Source organism: Gymnodraco acuticeps, unplaced genomic scaffold (assembly GCF_902827175.1).
Source record: "Gymnodraco acuticeps unplaced genomic scaffold, fGymAcu1.1, whole genome shotgun sequence".
NCBI lineage: Eukaryota > Metazoa > Chordata > Actinopteri > Perciformes > Bathydraconidae > Gymnodraco > Gymnodraco acuticeps.
In genome coordinates, this window is record NW_022990938.1 from 851622 (window position 1) to 872011 (window position 20390).

The window sequence follows — 20390 nt, forward strand, 5'->3', positions numbered from 1 at the left end:
AGCACCAGGGTATCCATGGCAACTTGCCTTGCACCGAGCATTCAGAAAATCCCTAATGAAATGCCTATTAAGTGGCTGATAATGACAGTGTCCAAATATATTTGCATACGTATTTCACTACAGAAAAATGAGAGCAGGGAATAAAGGTAAAGAGGGACCTGATTACTGCAATCACAATAAATACTGTGCTGTTTGTTGCTGGAAAATTGCAGGGAGTATACCATTTCTAAATCAGTGAATAAGACTAATGCTTGGGGATTTGGTCTACAAAATAACTATTATTTATACAAGAAAAAAGTATGCAAGAGAAAAAAGAAAGTAGTGGTGATGGGTGTGAATTGAGGCCTCATTGCCTTCCTCTGAATCTCCACATGTGACTTCCATTTGCGACTTTGGCAGAGTGCCCAACAGGACATCCCTGAGAGAGTGTTTGCTTGACTCAATATCAACAGCCCGAGTAAGCAGTCGGGGGTGGGGGGGGGGGGGGGTGTACTCTCTGGCCCGTCCTCGAGTTCCTATTGAAAATAAACCAGGCTGTACATTCACTGGGCCCAGGATTATCAACACGCGCTGCAAGGAGCCACGTATAGCACTCAGCAGCGTTCCACTGGTGCCTCTCCAAGGCTTAATGATACCTGCACCTCCCCTCCAGCTGCTTCTGCAGACGCCGCTGCGACACACAGACAGCAGGCGGGCGGGAATTAAAGTATACATTACAGCAGAAAAATAAAAAGAGATCGAAATGACAGAAGTCAGACAGTTCAAGCTGACCGGGCCTCTTGAAACGAAGGCGCTGGTAGACTAGCGACAGACACTCCAGGTTAAATTGGCCCTCATGTGCCTCCTCTTATTTTCCCACCACCACAGCTGCCACCAATGCACACACCCCCCCCCCCCCCCCCTTCCTTAACAAAAAAAAAAAGAAGCTTTTCTTCAAAAGCGTATTTGAATTAAACGAGTTGCTGAAATCAAAGGCTCGGCTGAGCTGGGTAAATTTAAACAAGCAAGTGCAGCTCACAGCAGTTTACCTGTTATACAGCAGATTGGAATTAGATGAAAGACAACTTCCCTTTTTTCACAGCAGTAGATATTATCATATAGTAAAGGCGGTTGCAGTTTAAATAGATTCCTTCTCAGAGAAAAGTACATGCTACTGGGTTGTTGTTTTTTTAATGTTCCCGGCTACTGAGATGTCATCAAGATGAAGGAACAGCTAAAATAATAGAGATACAATAGTCGTTTCTCATGAATCTGAAACCCATTTATGACAGTGATATGTAGTATCTGAGGATCCCACAGCTCCAGCTCTGCCAAACACATTATCATTCCCAGAACCATGACTACACAGATGAATGGCAGCACGACAAGCTCCACTGACAGTAAAAGGAGCACAACACCTGTATATACTATGCAACAACCTCTATTTTAAGGTCCAAGGAACCCTGTCAATGCATTAGGAAGTGGCAATGAATAAGACTTCCATGCGGGATGACAGAGAAATCAAACACTGAGCATGACTTAGATAATGGAGAACGTTTGTGAATCCTCCCCAGAAGCTACTGAGGCATGGAGCGTTCTTCTGGAGACTGGACTTTGGAGTCCTCCGATTACCCCGGCCTTCTGACTTTCTGCTGACACAGAGGCTATCCATTCATGACTAAAACACCACTCAACTCGACACCAATAACACCTAAAAAAACCCTGATCAAATTAATTCAGGAAAACGGCATTCCAGCAAAGAATAATAAACTCATTATATGGACATTTCAAACTCTTCTATTCTCCACACCGCGGCTAATTCAAACCTAATTTTTACTAGCCACTAATTTGAGGGCGAAAGGCGGGGGAAAGGAATTACATCTGGAGGTAATTCATTGTGTGGAACTGAGCCCAGTGGAGGCTACGATATCCCCCCCGACACCCCGCCTCCACTAAAAATAAAAAAAGGAAGAAAAACAGAGAGACAGACAAGACCTAGAGAAGGAACTATTTAGGTGAGCGGGACTTCCGGAGGACTGAAACGACACTTTTCACAAAAATGTTTTCATTGTGCTGTCACCAGATACAGGCTGGAGAGGATATAGGTACAGGAGGCACAGGCAGCGACACGATAAATAGGAGAGAGGGGGAAATGTTGTCAGGGAATGTTGGACTCTTATACAGTTTGGGCTTCTCCAGACAGCTGCACTGCTTCAGGATTTGGTTAAGATGTGAAGTTTAAGAAAATGGGTGGGTTCATTCTGACTCTAAAGTCGGGTGTTGTGCCCGCTCTAATGTCTCCGAGTTTATGGGGACGGGTCCCTCTCAAATGACCAGCTACATCTGGGCTGCCCTAAGTGGGCTGCCTAATAAATGGCACACTTTTCCAATGATCTGCAGTTTCAAAGCGCTGAGAAAAGGGCCTCCAGCTGTATCAATTTCACTGTATGGATGCAAACCTAACAGTTATTTGCAAGGGAAGCATTGGTGAGGACTAGAGGTGAATATATTTGAAAGATGTTTCTTGATAACGCTGAAGGAAGTCAAATTGGGAGTATGAAATATAAGGTTTGGCTCCTAACAATCAGGCAGGGTGGACGGATCCCTGCAGGAGGACATTAGCATGATCGAGAAACTCGCCTCAGTCCCTCACACAAACCGAACCCCCTGCTCTCCACTTCCAGCCAATGCCACCCCTCCAACACTAAATGTGTTTTCCAAATGAAAATAAACGGAGTCCGACTGGTTTGAGGCAGTCATACTCTGGAATATGAGCTCAAGTAAAGGCTTCTGTGGAGGCTGAAAAGGAGAACTGAAATGGCTTCTGAGGGGGAGATGTACCGAGTAATAAAATTACCCCTTTATATGTTCCTAAACAGCGCATGTTCCCGTGGAGTGTGTGAGGGCTTTACTTTGGTCAAAGACAAGTATTTAAGTGGCAATTTCTACCTCCAGGGAAGATTTCCCGATACACTTCTCGAGACACTGCAATTTTCTTGAAAACGAGAAACTATTTCGGCAACAAGTTAAGCGGAACTTTGGAAGTTTCACTTTGATGATGTGCCGGTACACACTGCCATTGAAAGGTATGTTCCATTAAATGGGAACAGCAAGAGATGATTCATAAGCCTACTGCTTTTCAATGAGTTCAAACTAGGCAGAAATGTTGAACGCTTGTATTTTATACTAAAACATTCGGTTGACTCGGAGCTGACCATGATGTCACTACTTGAAATTGCTTAGCTATTCCGGTTATACAAGCAGCCGTTCCATTTGGCATTGGGGGAAATGTACAACAAAAGGATACATCTAACTACTTAAAATCAGGCAATTGATTTGTATTCTTAAAAAGCAGGTCACAATAATATTCAGATGGACTTTTTTGCTGCCGCAGAAGGGCTGTATTAGAGGAAATTTGCAATTGGAGAGAATACATTATAAGTCATTATACAGGAGCTATTAAACCTTCAGTAAAAATGCTTTGGTACAAGGATTGAGCCACTTATCATACCTACTCACTGCCTGTAAAAGCTGTCTATGTTCAGTACTCTGAGTGGCAAAAAAGCAATCGCTGATGACATTGAAAACAGGAATAGATGTACAATTTATGAAAGCAGAAAAAGGCTGGTTGGGATTTCAGAGAAGTTGTAATTGTTGTTCGAAATCATAGGAGAAAGGCAGACTGCAATTTGTGGAATACAAAAAATACCTTTTATCAACAGGAGGATCTGGGTTATTTTATTATTAAAAAATGGTTTTAAGAAATCAGAAAGCGTATTGAAAAATCGATAATTGTAGGGGAGTATTCACAGTTTTCTGAATGGATCGCAACCTTTTAGCAAGAAATGTGTTCCCAGCTCTTTGTTTTAATGTGTTCTTTAATGAGGGTAATCTACGAAAATAATACAACTAATTAAATAAACGACTCGCAGATGCAAACAACAACCCCCGTTTGAGTTTGTGATGTGGTCTTGGCATGTAATTAAGCAGTTGATGATGTTTATGAATCCATTTCTGTGAACAAAATGTGGAACTTTACTCGCAGTGACAACCTGTGAGACTGTTGTGTACAAACATACACAAGTAGGGAGCAGACTCATTAGAGATCTCGTGGCGCGAGGCCCCGAAAACTGTGTGGGGCGTGCATCGGCGGCTTAAAAACTTGTCAAGCTTTCATCATGGCTGACTTTTAATTTACACAAAGTCACCCAATTATACTTGGAGGCAACGTTTCCAATACTTTGCAAACTTGGGAAACATCATTAACTTTCTCTCTGTACTGCCTTTTGCCCCCTGTCGAAGTCTGTTGCCGTCTACTCAGGAAGACAAATGGCAAAGGGGATGTTTCTGACAGCTTAAAAGTACCCATCAGCTGCCTGTGAGACATCTCCCTGCACATCCAGCCCTGAACCTCCCCAAACAAACAGCAGGCTCCACTTCAAATACATAGCAGGACTATTAGGTAATCTTCTCCTTTGTTCACTCTCCCTCAGCCTTGGTGACTAACCTCAATCTCTCCCTGTTCCAGCTCCTGCCTTCAAGCTGAAAACACAACACTTAATGCTGCCAGGACTTTGGGAGTGCACCATGATGAATGGCTCGGAGTTATCTTTAAAAAATATATATACAAGCTATCTTGTGTATTCAAAAAAGTTTGTTGCGTTATGATGAGAGGCAGAGGGAAAGAGCAGGGCGGCAGCACAACGGCTCTTTTGTTTTGGGACGGGACAAATCTGAGGTTTCCTTTTGGATATTCAATATCCTGCAAGGCACAAACCAGAGCTACAGTAGTCTAGTGTCTGGGCTTTTTTTTTTTAAGGGGAGGGGTGTAGAGGCTTGCTACGTGTGTCTGTGAATTGTTGCATGCTTCTTAGTCAATTGCTGTGTGGCTCGCGTGAGTCGCTTCCAACAAAGCCTGGGAAATCAATCAATCTGCGAAAAAGAAATACCTCGTATGCCAGATGTGGCACTTGGAAAAAACTTAAAAAGAGCTGCTTGTATTAGTGACTGTAAGGGTCCTGAAAAGAAATATTTATTACAAATGAATCAAGCTGTCAAAATGCTACCTACTCCACTTTGAGTCACTGCTTGTTATTTTAGGTGGCTTCTCTCATGTCGAATCTGTAAAGTGTAAACGTCTTACTCTGAAATATATCTCCATTATTTACTTCACAAGTTGCCAAAGAGAACGAAAGACAAATATTTCATTAGCAGGTGACCTTTTTTTTTGTTTCTTTTACAAGTCTTCAGTAGTTCCGCTCCTTGATACATATAGGCTCTTGCATACACTGACTATAATTATAAATGCAATGCTTGCTATAGGGAGCTGAACTTTTCACACCTTTCAAAGCCACAAAATTGGATGGTTTTGTGGTTGTGCAGCTGCCGCTGCGCGCTAATGCAAGGCGGTGTCATATGAAAAATATTCCTCTCCCCAAACCACAGGGCTGGTCATTAATGAAACACAGGCCGCGCAGTGAGGTCATACAGAGTCTAGATTTCAGCAGCCACACTTAAAAACCGCTCAGAGAGAATAGAGAAACATGAACACAAATCAGATTCCAGCTCCAAGGACGGGGAAAATAAATAAATATAGAAAGGCACTGGCCCTTCTCACATTTTCCCCCAGCGCTCTGCAAACAACCGTCAACTGCAGCTCAGAAACAGCTCACAATGAGAGCAGACTAAACAATCTGGTCCCGGCCAAGGAAAATGCTAAGCAACTCAGCACACAGGATGTCTCACCCTAATTGCCAACTATCAAATCTCACAATGGAATCTATCCATTTGGCAACAATTTCACAGCAAACTTGGCAATATCCTTTTTAAAAGTGTCAACTTTTGTGATGAGAAGACAGGATGAAAAAAGAGTCGGGAGAAACACGAGAATTTCATTTCTTTCTGGGATTTGTTGGGGTTTATTGAGCTTACTGGAAATCGAGCAATAATGTGTGCTGAAAGGGGGGGGGGAAATACTTTGATTAGCTAAAAGGTGCTAGGGGTCTTGTAAACGAGTGATTAAAATCCTCAGCATTAAGATAAACAGACTAAATAGGTCCCTAAAGACGGCACACTCAGGAAGCAGAGAGCAAGGGCAAGTCCGAGTCAGCAGGAGAGACTGACAGCCTGTGGACTGGAGGTGGGCATGGGAGCGTAACTGGAGCCTTGGGACTGGTATAAGAACAGGGTTACCAGGAGGGACCGGGCTTTAAAACAGGAAGCTAATGGACAGTCTCCACCATCCACCATGTGGCATTGTATTTTCCAGCCAGTCAAAGCCATGCTCGCAAAGACCCCATGACTTCAAACAGCCAAAATAGCAGCACATTCATGAAACAGAACAGAACTACTGGGAATTAAAGAAGGCAGGGGGAGAAAAAAAAATGCACACAAAAAAAAAAAAAAAAAAGGTAGCAGGCCTCGACAGCAGATGGTAAAATTAACATTTCAACAGTTCCTTCCTTTCATGTAGGTCTCGGTAGAACTTTTTTCGAAAATAAAAAAGTAAGAGGGGCTTGGGTTTTGGTGAGATACAGTGGTGTAGAAGGCATCTGGAAAAGGGGGAAGAGGAATATTGGCTTATTGCTCCTGATGGTCCACCTCAATGAAAAATTAAATAGGTCTGTTTTGCAGGTTTCCCCTCTCTAGAGTGCTCTAAGCTGTTTTATGGAAACATCATCTTGGTAATTTATACGGCAAAGAACACCTGGTGATGAAAGAAAAATAAACCATTCCTCCCTTTCTTTCTCCGCTTAAAACCCCAACACTTTGGCTTTGTGGTCTTGCCCTTTGATGTCCATCCATTTGGGCTTATTTGCAAGAAGTTGGCATCTACAATGTAGTGTTGAATCGTTCACAAAATGCTTGTCAGATTTAATTTTGAAGTCTTGATATACACTTCAAAAAATGTGCTGCGGAGATGTTATCATGGGGTGACGGGAAGAGTCTCTAATAAAGACCCAAACAATGGACAGCCTCTCTCATTTCTAACCCTGTCCAATGGAGCGTCTCAGTAGTACCCATTAATTTGGACACAGTTCTGGCTAAATTACATGTGTTCCACCTCTGTGACATTTTAAATGCAATTAAAAGCTGGTTATGGAAGTGTGCGCGGACTTCCCTGTGATGAAGGGAAATCACCGACGTGATTAACATGCAAACGAGCTCATGCTGGCAGACTAGATTGGGGTTTGAAAACCTCAATTACCTTTGTGTGATTATCTATTTACCAGTACACAGATTTCCATTTCTCATCTCCAGCCGCGTTCCCCCATGCACAAGCTTCAATTACACGTGGCACACCTTTATTTATGATGCCCGCGGTGCCGAAATACAAGCGCGGGCTATTTTTCACTGTGATGTATGGCGTCTTTAAAGGCCGCTCATGAGGCAGGACCACCAGACCTCCTAATGCTGAACCATTTGCTTTGTGAGCACTTAATATGATCTTGACCCCCACCGCCCTACACACCCCCAATCCATCCATCCAACCTCTATTTAGACTCTGTTAACCCCCCCCCCCCCTCCCCATTAGACAGCAGGGAGAGTAATGGACAAAGGGCAACCATTTTTTCCTTTCATCTGAATTTGACTTTGTATTTATTTCTAAACTATAACACGGCTAAAAATTGAAGCCCTTTAAAATACATGACAGAGTGTGTGTGTGTGTGTGTGTGTGTGTGTGTGTGTGTGTGTGTGTGTGTGTGTGTGTGTGTGTGTGTGTGTGTGTGTGTGTGTGTGTGTGTGTGTGTGTGTGTGTGTGTGTGTGTGTGTGTGTGTGTAAGGGGGGGGGCTATTATCTGGAGACTAATTGCAGGTGAGGATCTTACTATATGAAGTGGTAGTCGAGAGGAAGGTGTGAGATTGAAATGAACTGCAGAAACACTCCAGGCTTTATAGTTTGTATCATCTTGTTGATGTAATTATTAAAAGCATCGCCTGGCAGCACAGGAGGAATGCATTTTAATTAATTAACTGCTGAATAGTGACAGTTTTTTTTTGTTTTATGTTGTTGAAATTCACATTGAATTATACAGTATATTTTCCGTGCAGAATAAAAACCCCACAACTATTTTTAAGGAAAGACAGCAAGCAAACTATTCCAAAGTACACACTAAATTAATAAAATACAGTGCACAAACTTCCTTTTCAACCTTTTTATGTGAAGCGTAATGATTTGTTTTTAAATAGTATAGTGCGTGGCCTTTTTGTTTGTCAGTGTTTCTCGGTGCCCAGAGACAGGAAGAGAAAGAAAGACGCACATATCTGTGGCACCGCTCCGGCTTTTCACATTGTGCCTGGCATACATAAAACATGCCCTGTTGCTTCAGCTGGAGCAAAAAGGAAAACAGTGCCATCAAGTGAAATTTCTGAGGACTCTTCAAACACCTCGGCAGATAGATCTATCACCTTTCAAATTAAAAGCAGCGAAAGGAGACCGTTTTTTTTCTGTGTAAACTTCAATTAATAGTATTTATTCACACGAAATCAGACATTTCTTGTCAAACATATCACTGTTATCATGTAAAACACAGATGCATTTGTATTAATTCAAATGTATTCTGTACATCTGCATAATTGTCAAGAAAAAAGTATTTACTCTGGATGGGAATATTTGACATAAGAGCACCTCCCACTCAAGCAGGGAGATGGTAAGACAAGAAATGAACATGATGCTTTGCTGACTTCATGTTCACAATCCTGTTTGAGCTACCTCAGGAACAAAGGGAATCATTATTACTATTTGAACGCAGTTGCCAGGACTTGGCTCTTTACACTGGTATGAGGTTGCGAGAGTAGCTAAAAAAAAAGCAGTGGATAGAGCATATTGAGGGAGTGAAACTGGTGGGGACGGCTCGAATCACGAGTGAGGGCGAATAAAAGAGACGGAGAGGGGTAGAGCTTAGATAATAGCAGATAATGGACAATTAACTCAGGCTAGTGGTGCCGGCTGCAGTGAATAGCAGCTTGTGGTGCAGCAAGTCCCCGATCACCACTCAGCCATATTCACATTGGGAATACAGGCGATATCAAGCTGCAGGCTACTGAGCCTCAGAGGTGTACACGCCGCATTAGCAATCTCCACAATGCCTTCAAACAATGCTTGATACCAACAAAGTGTCCCCGAGTGCAAACGCAAGCACTCTGCCGATGAGGAGTGTGTGGTGCCATAACCTTGTCTTTTGTTTTATGTCCTTTCACCGTCAAAATAAACCCAGGAGCTGGAAATCCATTTAAAAAAGTCACATACGGCCATTGCTATGTGCAGATTTATAGATTTGCATAATTAAACCTATATAAAAAGCTAATTGCATATATAAATGAGTGAATGTCACCATGGTGCATCACACAAACAATGTTCATAGAAAGGGGACTCAGGAGTGTTTTAACTGCCCACCCCAGCCCCCCTTCAAGCTCCATCTAAATCTATTGATCTGTGAAACACGGGGACCCATGGGAGGCAATTCACTTAATATCATACATCTAATGATGAGATGAATTACGATTATACCATTTGGTAATTAAACGTCTTACAAACCATTTAACTGTCTGCGCGTCAGGAGGGGTCGCTGGAGGTCGCTACGATTGTTTTTCATTTGTGGTTGGCACGAAGGCAGGAGACACGCAGGAGGTAAGGCTGGTGGGGCGGTGGTCGTATGGCACAATGATGAAAACACACTAATGATTGGTAGCAGCTACTAATCCCTAACGCTGTCAAGACTTTGAAGGAGAAACAATTTGCAAGGAGCAAAGGAAACGGACGAAAATAAAGCCAGACAAACATCTTCGCTTTCATGGATTTTTCTTTTTGTCTTTATATTTAGGAATCTCATTAGCTCGCTTGAGCGTTCTTTCACAATAAGAGTGAGAAAAATAAGCCTGTGTTTATTGGTTGACTCTAAATACATGACAAGGGTGATGTGAAGGGAGGGGGAAGGGGGAGTTATGTACAGAAACCTTCACTCTTTGCAAGAATGTGTCTGATCCACACAAAGGTGTGTTAAACACTCGCGCTGAGAGCCAATTTACTGTCAACATCCACAACCCTAATCCCTACTTACAGGCAATAATTACCCAACATTGCCAAGTCCGTGTGTTGTTGCGTAGAGAGGCGAACTCCAAAGGCCTGTTCAGGGCTTATTTTGTTGACTGTAACGGACACGGTAGTATGTTCGAGACAGGTTGAAAAGTATCGAAAGGTTTACGCACAGAAACGTTCAATCACGAACTAGCAGACCCCTTCCATCCTATCCTCAGAAGCTAACAATACCTTTCTTTTATATCCAACACATTCACGCAGCATTTTACTGACAGAGGGATGTGTGTCATGCTGCTGGCTCCTTATTGAATGATAGCTAGTAAACATTGTCATTCCAAAGAGGGACAGGATTAAAGCCTGCTTTGCCTATTGAGGGGAACAGTATGCGGAAAAGGGAACCGGAACAATGGCCAAATGGAGGACGGTATCACGAGGGTCCAATGTCTGCAGTGATGAATATGTGGGAGATTATAACCCATTCCATCATTTCCATAATGTAAAACTCTCTTTCTTCTTCGCCCGCCGACTATTCACTAAATAAATGAGAAAACTATCACCCGCGCAGAAATATTTGACAAAAGGCGGCATGGAGGGAGAGTGAGTTTTGAATGACCCCCGCGCCTTTGACAATGCAGGCGCTGTCCGGACATATTCGGAAGCAGCGGAGTGAGTAAGACCTGGTAGAGTATTTATCACTGGGCACAATGCAAATGTATTACCATGTCACCTATACCACTTTACGGCGCATAATGGAAGCACGGCGAACACAAGGGAGTTTTGTATAATACCGGGTGGAAATGCGGGGTTCTGTCGATGTGTGGCTTTTGCTGCTTCGCTAGCACTCTAACCTGAGGGATCATTCAGCGGACCCTGGTTTAAAACCCGGGAACCACAAAGAGTCAGCCATCGCATTTAAGAAAATATGCATACTAGCCTAGCTAATGAGTCTTTCCACCAAAATCATTTGAAACGGATTGGTTTGAAAGAACTTCTGAAAAGGAAAGAGTGCAGGGGGAAGGAGGCGTGGATAGAAGAAGTTGAAATGAGACTAGCTTTGGCTTTTGGTTAGTTCATACATTTTCTTTAAAGACTTTTTTTGGAAATCGGTGAAAGCTACCTGGTTTAGTATGGCTACCGAGCAACTAAAGTAAATGACATTGTATTATAAAGTTGTACTGTATACTAACCATATGGATTGACGTATAACAACTGCAGGCTCTTGAATCCAAATACATTTCTACAGTGCTCCTCAAAAAACATTAAATTCCTGAGCCATAGAAAATATCTCCACCTGATGTATGTGTGCCTGTTTATGTGTGTATATGTGATGAAAGAAAGGCTACGTATGTGTGTGTGTGTGTGTGTCATCTGCCCCTATCATTGCAGTCTATTCCAGAGATTTCTCCCATGGTACTCTAGTTTATTTACTTTATCTACAATATAATGCTTCAGTGAACATTAGCAACTTTGAGACACAAGTTTCAATCAGTGGTCTCGCGGCAGTGTGTGCTCAGCCAGGTGCAGAGAAGAGATGAACACCGCCGCCGAAGAGACGCTGCGGCTTTCAACCGGAGGACTGAGAAAGAGGTCCCGAAATAAAACCAAATAAAAACGGACAGCGGGGAAAGCAGAAAGAGGAGAAGCAGGGAAGAAAGCCAGAGAAAATAAACTGTACAGGACAGCGGGGAGAAGAGCTGGCAGGAAAGGTGGTGGTGGAATAACATTTTATTTTGAGATAAATACAATTGTGTTGAGAGATGGGGAGAAAGAGTGAGGTAGACAGACAAAGGGAATGATAGAAATGGACAAAAAACAAAGTAAGGGAGAAAGGATTGGAGAGGGAAAGAAAAAAAAAAGGGGGGGGCAAGGTGCTCTCCCTGGATAGAGTGGAGCTGGTCTTGTCCAATAAACACAGGTGAGCAGCTCGACAGGCCAGGACCACCAGGCTGACAGACAGCTGGAGAGCTCTCTCACTGACCGCCAGCTTTATGTTACATGACATGAGGAGTGCAACTGACAAAGAGAAACTGCCTGAGAGTGGGGGGGAGACGAGTGGGCGGAAACACGCGGAAACACGCGGAAACACACACACACACACACACACACACACACACACACACACACACACACACACACACACACACACACACACACACACACACACACACACACACACACACACACCCCTGTTCGCTTGTGCACTTGTTGGCTGTTTGAAGCAGCCACAAAAATCGCAGACAGGAGGAACGCCGTGCTACTTCCCTTCACAGGTGAGCAGGAGAAGGAAACACCCCGGTGCTTCAGTGGGAGAAAATGAGGAGTTGTGTGGTTTTGGGGGGGGCGGGGTCAGAATGTATGCTGTGTGCTGACTGAATCTTTTCCACATGACGGGCCTTGGGCTGTTTTTGTCAACTGCACTCTTGAGCAGCGAGGAGTCAGGTAGTGTGACCACATGATTGCCCATGAGGCACTGTGGTGGGAGAGGTGTGGGGGGGGGGGAGTGGGAGAGAGAAGGAGTGAAAGGTGAGAGATCGGGGGGGGGGGACAGGACCGATGCACCACGCATGATGAGGTGTAATCACAAACCCCATTCAGGGTGCAGCAGAGTTTGTCAACATACACACATTCACATTCCACTGTCTGTCAGCTCCATGACCCAAATCAAGCATGCTGTGTGTTAGTGTGTGTGCTTTTTTCCTCACACACAGAAGGATGCTTTTTGCCCATTGCCAACCAGGTAGCAACAGTTGCACTGTCTGGGCTTGTGGTTTTGCGGTGAGGAAGTCAAGATTCCAAGCTCGTGTAGGATTTCACCGCCGCCTGTATCCCTTTTCAGCCGGCGATCAAGTGATCATTATGAACAAAGGACTTGGCTTGTTGCCTCTGGAGTAAAAGCTTTTTCAGTGGCTGTGACCGTGTGGATTTGAAACTTAAAAAAAAAAGAAGAAATGTTGGAAAACCTACAGAAGAGAAGGCACTAGTCATGTTCAAAATAATTGAATGAGACACAATTAGACGCTAAGTAATTCAAACTTAAAATGGAAAGAAACATGAAAAAATAATTATAGAAAACATTAAACTAAAGAAAATCGTATTTACAGTTCAACAAAGATATTTCATAAAAATGTAGGTCTTATATTCCCATATTAAGCCAAAATATATTTTCATGTATGTATTTTAGTTAGTTAAAAAACAGAGATGGCCATTTCTGTGGATAACGTACAGCCTGATATCTCAAAATACTAAGAATTCAGCTTTGATGAGTCCTGTAACATAAAGTGCACTCGGAGAGCATTTGAGCTCATCAGAAGGGTTACAATAGTGGACATTTAGTTGATGTCATAATGACAATATCCCTATAAAACACAGGGCTGTGAAGGGCTAACATAAACTGAGCGCTGTGTGTTCAGGCTGAAAAACGAATCTGTGTGACAGTTTGGTGATAACACACAAGTTCAATCTGTCAAGACAATCAGCATTTAGACCTTGGGAGAAGAATGCGCGCCTGTGTGCGACCGATTCATTGGACACGATCACCTGCGAGTGAAGCGGCTCGTAATTCTTCCCACCTGAAATGAGGAGTTCAAACTAGTGTCAGGCCGCTCTGATGTCATGCCTGCCACAGGTTGGGTTTCACAATAATCTCAGGCTCTTGGAGAGATGCCATCGGAGTCCAACTTCCGCACCCAAGCTTTCTCCAATTAAATATCGGGGGAAAGAATAACACGTGAAACACTAGATCCCGGCTCATTTTTTAGGAAATTAAGGTGCAGCGGTTTCAATCAGTCATTTCTAATATGAGGTGTTCATATACAAACTATATATGAAGGGGGCCTCAAAGTATGCAGCTGATGGGAATGTATCTTTTTAACATCTGGAAAATAGCATGAGAGAGAGAGAGAGAGAGAGGAACTGCATAGGCAGCGACGAGGATCAATAGACTCATTGAGCCTCTTTATCTTCTCCTTAAGGAATGACAGCAATACTCATTCTGAGCCGACTCGCCGGCCCAGCTTTGTAACTCCATTCTCATGGCAACTGTGCACTCTGGACAAACACTCTCCATGCAATCTCTTTTCTCCACTCCTCACCGTCTGCCCTGCATCTCCACATCCTCCGCTCTGTCCCATTTCTATTCTCATCAGACCCGTGCAATAAATACCCGAGCCTTGCAGAGAAGCGATATAAGTATAGAAGAAGAGAGGCCGTCTAAAAGTGGAGTAGGTGATCTCAGCCTTGTTATATTTTCAATTTGTGATGGTTTGCATGTGGAAAAAAAACAAACTGGGAATATACATCCCAGGTGTGAAAAATATTTCATCTGCGGAAATAGTGTAAGTACAATTCTGGAGTCTATTTAAAAACAGGACAGCTCCTAATCCCAGAGATCAGCAAAGGGCAACACATCATTGCTCTTTCCACTTTTGCTCCAATTTTCTCACAGCACGGCACGGCACTATCAGACCCCAAACCATACCTCATTAAGTTGAAATATGGAAACTTGGGCAACTTCCAAAACTTCTCTCCCCTTCCCTTCCCCCTTGCGTAAGTGTGAAGACAAAACAGTGGACCGTAGAGGGAAGGGTGCACGGAGAGCTGCGGCAGATCCTTGGGACCGAGAGGGAAAGTAAACCTTTGATGAGTAAGACTTTTTTTGTTAAGCGAGGCGGCTTAACTTTAAAATATTCTGGGTGGCGGTGAATGGGGGATTGACCAATGGCCCTGATCTCAGCTACACACTGGGGCACTGGGGTTAATGGTGGATAAAGATTAGGGAAGAAAAAGGGGGGTTTCTTTGCCTGATCTCCATCCAACCCCACGCTCCACCCCGCAGTTTTTCACCTTCTCCACCAATCCCAAATCAGCCAGACAATGGACGCCGCCAATGGGGAATGATCCCAGTCCCTTTGATTTCCGCCTCTACCCCCTCGGCGGCTCAGAGTGCCCAGGGTAAAGATCCGTGGAGGTTCCCCCTGTTTGCCCACTCTCAGGCTCCACAGTTAGCAGGCTCAGAGAAACCATTTGAGGATTGGAAGTGGAATGACAAGAAGGTCTCTGATCTTTGACAAGAAATCAATTTCAAACTGGAAATATGAGCAGAGGGCTGTTCAGTCCAAGTTCTTTAAAGCAGCCAGAGATAGATCTAATTGCTGTAGATTTATATATATGTCTACATTGGAAGTATGGCTTGCAGTGTTGGGGCTATTACACTTTTGCGATGATTAAAAGGACTTTTTTTTAGGCCAGCAGATATGCAGTAAGAGTTCATCTTTGAAGATTTAACTGAATACTAGACAAATTAAGAAGTAATATCTAAATCTCTTTTAGGTGGAAAAGGAAATCTGGACTCTGCCTCGCTCTGGAAAGAGAGACTCTTGGGGAAGTGGACTTGGTTCTAGAGCCAAGCCACCCAGAATATGTTCTCCTGTCCATACACTTTGATCCTATTTCCCTCTAGTGTCCTAAGGTAAATAGATTTCCTCTCTTAGGTTGGCGGTAGAATATTTAAATTAAGTTACGGTTTGGATAGAAAGCAAACTGACTTCGAATTTCTGGCTTCAAACCAAAAATGTATTTAGGCAGATGTATCAAAATATTTCATACAGCAATGATTGATTATTTAGTTACAGTTTATGAAACCTACCTGAAGCTAAATCATTCACACACTACTCTTCTGAGTCTTCATTAAGCATGCTTACTTTATATACTTCCAAACAAAACTATACAGTTTAATTGTGTTTCTTCCTCATCATCACTACTTAAAATGTTTACAAAGGGTTGTGTGTGTGTGTGTGTGTGTGTGTGTGTGTGTGTGTGTGTGTGTGTGTGTGTGTGTGTGTGTGTGTGTGTGTGTGTGTGTGTGTGTGTGTGTGTGTGTGTGAGATCTAATCGATAGAATGGCTGCATTAGCCACGATGGGGATGTAATTGGCGATTCCCATTACCTGAGATTCCTCACACTCATTTGTGGACTGACCTGGTGACAAACACCATTAGCTCGGAAAAGGGAGCTATCTTAATCATGTCAACGTTTTGCACAACTACAAAATGCAGGAATAAAAAAATATATATAATACATCTATTAGATATTAACCGATTAACAGGTGATATTTTATTTATTATTCAGCTAAAAAAACATTTTGCTTGAGAAATGCATACAAATATTCGTCTTAAATTAGTTACTTTTAGAAAACTACATGAATCTCCCACACCCCAACTTTTACAGACGCCAATTGAATTATGACGAATCTAAATGAGGTCCGTGTGCTAACAGGTATGTTTTTCTCATACCAGGCTCGGCTGTTATGTAATTTGAGCACTGTTCAGAGCTGTTGTGGCTCATTAAAGTGAGTGGACACATGTATCTGGGGAAAACACAACACAACACCGGGCATAAAAAGATAATGAAAACAGCTTCCACTTACCTCTTTGGACTTCACAGTGTGTGTCGTGTGCTGTTTTCTACGGGCGCACCGTGTGCATATTTCATCCTTGAGAAAAATAAAAAGGGAAAATAAATGTTTGCGCCGGCTGAGCAGTATATTAAACAATGCTGTATCTTTGCAATCCAGTTTAGAGTTATAAATACCAGGTGCAGCCAATATAACCCTTTATTATGTTCGCTTACAAATCTTAATCAAGACAAGTAAATACAAAATAGAAAAATAGATATCAAAGCCCACATTTGTCGGCCATAATGCATATCATAACTTCTAAGCTGGAGTAGATTGAAAATCCTTGGGGTGTGAAAACCAAACAGGCACAACTGAAAGGTTGCCCAGTGGAGGGGGAATTCTATCAAGGTGGACAAGATGAAGATTTGCTACATTTGAGAGGGGAATGGGGGGGAGGGGGCCTTGACCTCCACGAGCCACTACAATCACCCAAACACACAGAAAGGCTAACAATACTTCAGACACAGTTGGAGTCTTGATAACAATGAAACATGCCTTCAAAAGAGTTTTACTTAGGAGAAACATTTTGAGAAGACGGCGCCAAAGGTCACTGGTGAACGATTCTCTGACAGATGCACATGTTTAAATACTCACCCTGAGGGAGAGAACTTGCTGTTGTTGTCCGTCACAGGAGTGGAAGGATGTCCAGCGATGTCAGCTATCTGAGATAAGATAAAACAGAAAGAATATCATTAGTCGAAAGCTCCTCACGAAATGCTGACCCTTCTTTTTTGTGTGTATGTTCTCTATGAACATTGAGTGCTGCTGCCGACATGTGTGGGCTAGATTGTGTCTTGCATAACTATTGTGTGTATGGCTCGTAGGTGAAAGCAATAAACTTGAAATAACAAAGTGCACCTGGATTCTGCTGAGTTTATGTGTGTGTGTGTGTGTGTGTGTGTGTGTGTGTGTGTGTGTGTGTGTGTGTGTGTGTGTGTGTGTGTGTGTGTGTGTGTGCATGCACAAACAGGCAGTACAGTAAAAGTGATATTACCCCCCTTCACACACACACTCCTCTCAAGTTGAAAGGTGCAGTGCCTGGAAGGCTGAAGCTCTCACCGCCAAGTAAATCACACCATTTACCTGACACGATTGATTTCTAATGTAGGTTCATTCAGCTTTCTACATCTAAGTACACATGATGTGGCGTTGGAGTCATTTATAGACCATTAGGATTGATATTTGTGTTAATTACACAGCAAGAGAAATACTGTATAATACCACTACTGCTGCGATAGATTGCCGAGGACATGTTTACTGCATATACATCAAGTTTAGAGCAATAGGTGAAGAATAATATGAATTCCTCTCATTGAAGAGAACTGTAGGGGCTGCTGAGGGCATGAGGAGGGGCACAAAACGGCCTGGATGTTTCCTTTTCAATACTTTTTTTCCTCCCCTTTATTCTCCTAGAATCCCAATGACCCCTACAGGCAACCGACGACTGCTGAATCCTGAGGAATGTGCTCTCTGAACTGTACGAAAAGCCCTCCGCGCAAACAGCACAGCTGAAAACAAAACATGCCAACTGCTATAATTTTTCACTGTTTTGAGTTTGTGGAAAATGTTGCACAGATTGCTCGGAATAGAGCGAGGCGTATGGTGGGAGGTGGGGGTGGGTGGACACTAACCAATGCACTGTGTGTTGGGGAAACAGACATAAAAAGCGGTTTGACAAGTTTAAAAAACATATAAAATGGTATGATTTATTTGTGTTTTGTGCCTTTGAGATATATAGTTTGGTTTATACGATCACAAAGTCTTTAAAATGTTATGAGATTTGGAATATATCTAGCTGTTGGAAGTTGTAACGGCGCCTTAAAGAAAATATAATTTAGATATACAACATTATTTGAAGTTCATGCACCTTTATTTGAAATGATTTGCTGTCGAGCAAACTTCACTATCACAACACCTCTGGGCTGATGTCATATTTTATTCACTGGGAAAGCATTAGAAATGCTATTAGTCTGTATGACCTCCACTTCGTGGGGATTTACAAATACCACACATATCTTTATGCCAAATACAAAACCACTGGTAAATTCTATCAACTTATAAATATGGCAAACGCATTCAAGTACTCATGAAGGCCTAATAATGCTATAGGCTGATATTTACATAAAGCGTGCGTGCACTAAGTCAAGATAAACTATTTAAGACCCGGACCACAAATGCTTCCACACTGCAGAAAAAGGAAGGTCCTGCGATGAAAGAGGACATTATGCTAACAAGTCAGATTACTGTACACAATAACTTTATCTTAAAAGTAAATACCATCCTCCTTGGTGTTGGAAAAGGGGAGGGGGGGGGCATTATGGAAAGTCACTGGCAATATTTCTGTGGGGACCAAATGCTCCTTATCAGTGTTAGTCGAGCAATTCAGGCCCGCCCGAAGAAAGATGAGTCTTCAAACTCATTCTATTCATGGTCAGACGTGTAATTACCCTCAGCTCACAGTCTAGACGTAACCGCTTTCACAGTATTTAAGACCCCCTATGCAACGCGCCGAGGCCAGCTCCTAGCACCGAGCCCTGCACGTTAAATCTGTGGCCAGATAAATTAGTGAAGAATGCAATAAAATAGACACAATGAGAGGAACTTTATCCTCCCTGCTGCTAAATGAGATTTCTTTGAAATGCAGATCAGTGGCTCTAGATTAGTGAATTTTAGCTGCTGTCAACATCATAACAAAATACAAATGCGATTGTTCGCCAGCGCCTTATCTCCTTGCTTCCATCTGTTGGCTGGTTATTTACTCCCCCCTGATTTACTATGCAGATCTAAATAAGTCGCATCAAAAGGAGGGCTTACTGCACAATGCCTTCTTAAGCTTCTACATCAAGGTATTTGAAAAACCGGTAGTCACATGAAAAGGCTGCCCATCAAAGGCACATCTCTAATGAACTCTCCCGTATCAGAGGGGGCTTGTGGGGCCTGGCTTTAATGCCGTCCGTGTTGGAGAGAGAGGAGCAGAAGTACAAATCAGACCCACCAAGCCATGGCAGAGGAGGGAGGAGGAGGACAGAGAGGGGGAGGTAAGAAAGGGAAGACAGGAGAGGGAGGATGAGGAGGGCCTCAGTTATCAGATGAGATTAACTCAATACCTAGTCCCAGGTCTTTCCATCCATCTAACTCCTTGGCTGAGGAAGGCACTTATAAGAAGACGACAATATTAGACGAGTAACAATGGATTATAGTGGACTCGTCACATGTCAGTCTTTGGGGATGCAGCAAAAAGCTTGCAAATCGATTAGTAGATTGGCAGAATAACTATTTTGATGATTGAGTTATCAACTATTAGCATAAATTGAGAGGAATATTTCCTGAAAAACAGGAAGGAATATGCATTTTAAATCAGCCTCGTAAACATTAAGTGTTCCTGTTATATCATATTCAACTGACTGGTTTTGGACGTAAAAGAGAAAAACTTCAAGTACTATTCTCTGACATTTTATAAACCAACAAATAACCAACTAAATGTTATCTGCAAATTATAAATAATGAAAATAAATCAACTTAAAAAGCAGTGTCTGGGCTTTTTATACAACTGGACTGCAGGAGAATCAAAGAATATTATAGGAATCTGTTTCAAAAAATATATGACAAACCAATCCAGTTCTCAGAGGGAGATTCTTAGACTGACAGGAAATAAAAGCATACTCATTCTCCCCAGATCCGCAAACAGCCTTGGTAATCTCGAACAGAGCTTTTGCATTACGCTCCTGCAATAACCTTTAATTTCATGGTGTATTTGTTGCATTCAGAGCAAAAGCCGGATTACAACCGACAATCTTCAGACTTAAACAGCGAAAATAAACTGCATGGAGAGATCATGATCTGTACCCCCTCCATCACAACACCCACCGTCGTCATCACCGCCACCATCCTGCTCTGTAGCAGTGTGCCTGGATAAAG

General features: G+C 42.7%; 1 protein-coding gene across 1 annotated transcript in view; it reads right to left on the reverse strand.

Annotated features, from left to right (window-relative positions):
* foxp2 (forkhead box P2) overlaps positions 1-20390 on the reverse strand; it is a 95602-nt gene that overhangs the window by 69395 nt on the left and 5817 nt on the right. Inside the window, 2 exon segments of the mRNA XM_034234293.1 lie at positions 16443-16508; positions 17067-17134. The gene's annotated coding sequence lies outside the window, so the exon portion shown is untranslated.